The sequence below is a fragment of the Triticum aestivum genome, chromosome 6D, assembly GCF_018294505.1.
Source record: "Triticum aestivum cultivar Chinese Spring chromosome 6D, IWGSC CS RefSeq v2.1, whole genome shotgun sequence".
NCBI classification, from domain to species: Eukaryota; Viridiplantae; Streptophyta; class Magnoliopsida; order Poales; family Poaceae; genus Triticum; species Triticum aestivum.
Window position 1 is genome coordinate 67,074,945 of NC_057811.1, and position 4,378 is coordinate 67,079,322.

General features: G+C 44.4%; 1 pseudogene; it reads left to right on the forward strand.

Moving 5' to 3' along the window:
- Positions 1-440: 440 nt before the first annotated feature.
- Positions 441-4,161, forward strand: LOC123143573 (pentatricopeptide repeat-containing protein At4g01990, mitochondrial-like; annotated as a pseudogene).
- Positions 4,162-4,378: the final 217 nt, after the last annotated feature.

Sequence of the window (4,378 nt, forward strand, 5' to 3'; positions counted from 1 at the left end):
TGCTTGCAGTGGAACGATAGAGACTCCATTTCACTTAGGTTGATTTAATTTAGACCGGAGGCAGACCTAAGTCAAGGTAATCCTCCTTTGAAACACTTTGGTATTGCTCCTAGATAGATCATAATATAAAAAATCAATCAGAGCACAGGGAGCCATCTCATTCTTTTGACTTTCGTTTGGGCCATGGCGGCTAGTACTCCTAAGATCATAGAAGCAATGCTGCAGAAAAAGAAGATTTGTTGTAATGTACCCCCGATAATAGCCAAGATCTCCATCTCATTTGTCACTCTCGTATTCTTAATAGGAATCGGCAAGCAGATACAATCACTAGGCCATTGCCATTCGACTAGTCTATCAGAGTATCCTACGAAGTCAGGTCCAGTAGGCGCAGGATGCGCTAAGCCATTTGATCTTTCTGCTGGTGGTCCACCATAGAGCTCCTATGTACGCACCGGTCCGCTCGGGTGACCAAAGCGGACAAAGTGCGTCCGTTTGGGTCTTCGCTTGCTCTCAGGCACCCATGTTGCGCACGGCGATCGCCGCCGCGCCGCGGCCGCGCATCTCCCTTGCCCCGGCAAGATTCGCACACGAGCTCGCGCAGGCGCAGGCGCAGTCGGCCGTCCCTGGACGGGATGACCTTGACCCGTCGTGGGTCCCGCTCTACAGGACAATCTCGAGGCTGTACGGCAGGCCACCGGGAATGGTGGCGGCGGAGATGGACAACTATCTCCGCAAGAGGCGCCCGCTCTCGGCGGACCAGATCGTCGCCTACGTCCGGAAGCTCCGCAAGTTCAAGAGCAACGCTTGCGCCCTCGAGGTGACCCCCCACCCCCAATCTCCCCGCGAAATGGTGGCCTGATTTGGATCGGGATGCGTATTTGTGCCGAAAGTAGTAGGTTCGGGATAAAGCGAGTAGCGAGGAAAGGGGATGGATTGACCTACTAGGGTATTCATTAAAGGAGCTCCATTTTGCATTCTCTTTGTGGATAATTTTAGTTTAAGGCCACTATTGGATAATTGTGCATTCTGCATTCTCGACTGAAGAATAGGATTGTGGTCAACTGATTGTGTTGCCAACAACAACAATGGTAATTTGTTGTCTGACGCTAAGTGAAACTAGGTGCCACACTGCACATTGCTGCAGCTTCAGAGGGCAACACTATTAGGTAGGAAGGGCATGGTATGTCCTATACTAACAATAATCGCAAAATCAGGTGATATATCGTGGCGCTACCTGTTCTGCCTGGGAACTTTGAGGAGATGTTGCAGCTTCCTTTTCTTCCTAAATATTTATTATGGCTCCTTAGTTTTCACTTTTCGTAGTCTGAAAAAGATGATTGTGTATAAGATGTCTTTAGCCTCAGACTTAGCGCATTGAGGTGAATTTTACTAAAGTGGCTTAATAAATAAGGGATTGGCTGGATGTAAGTCGCCTGAAAATCAAATTTGGGTCAGTCTGATTCCCTGTGAGCCGCCGGATGCAAGATGGGCAGCCAGATCAGCTTCTTCACCTCTGAAACCTTCCCTGTTCATCGTCTTCAACCTCTAACCTCTAACCCAAATTTGATTTTCAGGCGACTTACAAGTAACTATTGTGAATAAATAAACATTGAAAACTTGGACTTAAATGACCACAGTGAGTCAGTGACTTTAGGTTCCATTACGCGTGTTGATTTAGTGCATGTGCATCCATCCAGGTGCTGACGTGTAGAGGAGAGAAGCAGATGGCTGTATTTGAGAGGGATCGACAGCCAGCCCTGTTGTTATTTTGGTATAAGGGTTATGTTTTGTAAAACAGATAGGCCACAAATGTTGGGCCGATAAGAAACATGTCAAATTGTCAATGTACTGGTAGTTTTCTGTACGAAACCCTGGATTTTCTGTATTTACACAAAAAGTAGCAACTGGTGGGCGTTTGCTAAATTATACTCCCTCGATCCATATTAATTGTCGAAGTTGTACTAAATCAGCGACAATTAATATGGATCAGACGGAACAAGCTTCAGTTGCTTTTGGTTGAAATTGAACAATTTATGGATCTCAGGAATCAGCCAATTGTAGGTAGATACAAAGTCCAAACAAGTGAGCGGCCCTATGGCCAGGAGGAGCTCTGAAGATTGGAGAACAAAGGACATGACAGAAGTTCGATGTTCTCCACAAGCTCAGAATGTCTCATCAAACTACAGCCCTCCAGTTATTTATAGCAGGGGATGTCCTAGGGCTCCTTCACATTCTCACAAATATCTGGTGGCACTATCGCCTATCTGTACTTTCCATTTCTTGGCATCTGATTTCAGTGGTAAGATTGGGGACCTTTTGTCGTATCATGAGTTAATTTCCAATTTTGGTGATTAATCTGCCATTGTTAGCTTACCCGTAACACACTCTACTGCTAAGTCGGGGATCTCAAATCTCACACATAAATAGGCAAAAACCTGGAGAAATAATGTTCTAGAGGGAAGGAAAGTAAGAATTCACAATAGGAAATGAAGGTTCAAGTTCTAACAGTGGAGGTTTAAATTGTGATGGCATTAATGCGTCTCTCCTAAGGATCTTTTTTATCTGTAGAGATTTCATATGCTGTTCTGGTGCAACCTCTTTCTGAGCAGAGTATATTTTTTATGTTCACTTGTGTAATAACCAACTGTGTCGTTTTGTACCCAGTTGATGGACTGGATGGAATCTCGTGGAGCAAAGTTGACGCTTGAGCATCAAGCGCTGCGGCTTGGCCTTGTTTCAAAAGTGCACGGGTTACAGGCGGCTGAAGAATATTTCTGGAGCCTTCCAGATAAGTCAAAGGAAACTTATTCATGTTTGCTTAACTGCTATGGTGAACACGGAATGGCATGCAAAGGTCTGGAACTCTATGAGAAGATGAAAGTCATGGACATTGTTCCAAATACACTGTTGTACAACAGCTTGATGACTTTGTACCAAAAGGCGGGCCAGCCAGAGAAAATCCCCTCCACATTTGAAGAAATGCGAGAAAGCGGTATAAGTGCTAACAATTTTACGTACTTCACTTTGATAGAAAGCTATATCACAATGAATGACCTGGAGGCTGCAGAGAAAGTCCTGGAAGAATTGGAGAAGGTGGCTCCAGTTCACTGGTCCTTGTACACTTTGATGGCAAACAGTTACATTAAACTAGAGCTGTTTGGAAAGTCAGAAGTGGCCCTAAAGAAAGCTGAGGAAGTCATGGACAAAGCTGAGTTGTTGTCCATTCTGGCAATTCAACCAAGGTTAAGAGGATCTGGGAGTCTTTGCAGTCCACATTCCAGAAATGCTTGAACAAAAACTATCTTGTGATGCTTGAAGCTCTGAGTATGATTGATGACTTTGAGTCTTTGCAGCAAATTTTTCAGGAGTGGGAATGGAGTAATAAACATTATGACATGAGGATAACAAATGTTATGATCAAAGCTTACCTTGATAAGGGTATGATAGACGAAGCTGAGGCTATCCGTCATGTCTCAGGGTCATTGCAACGGGAGGACGGTTTACGTATTTGCCGAGTTCTATTTGGACAAATCTGATGTTACCGCGGCACTGGAGATCTTGAGAGATGCAAAGAAGATGCTTACGGCACACAAATGGGTGCCGTCGGAAAAGCTTACGAGCAGATTTCTGAAGCACTATGAAGAGTCAAAGGATGTTGATGGTGTGGAGTCTTTCTGCGATCGCCTGAAGAAGCTCGAATGCCTTGATGCGGAAGCTTATGAGGGCATGGTGCGGACCTATATAGCTGCAGGTAGAACCATCCCATCCATTGGTCAGCGCATCGAAGATGACGGGATTCACGTAGGACCTGAGATGACGAAATTGCTGGAGAGTGTATCCGGCAATTCAAAATGAGTAGGAAAGAAACATTGTTAGAAGTCGAGGCCACCGTAGACTTTTTCTTGGTTATTATAGAGCAGAATTATGACTTGTCGAAGATGTTGTTATCTCGTGAAAAGCCCGGGAGGAAGTATCTGCTGTACAAGAAATTGATGGATTTTTATCATCTCTTGCTGTCACCGGATTTCTGTATTACCTACATTTCTAGGGCTTTTGGTATTTTACATTTGATTTCTGCTAGCTCTCCCTGACTACTGTGTAACATATAGCTGTGCTGCTAGTACGATTCTCTAATGTTTAATGTTGCCAAACATTCATGAAGAGGCGCAACGAAGCAGCTAATGATTTCTGATATACTCCCTCCGTCCCACAATATAAGAACGTTTTTGACACTAGTGTAGTGTTAAAAACGTTCTTATATTTTGGGGCAGAGGGAGTATTATTTGCTTGCACCAGGTAGTCTTTTTTAGGGAAACTAGCTCACCTCATTAATCAACCATTTGGGATACAATGACAATGTCAGGCGAATGTATGAGGC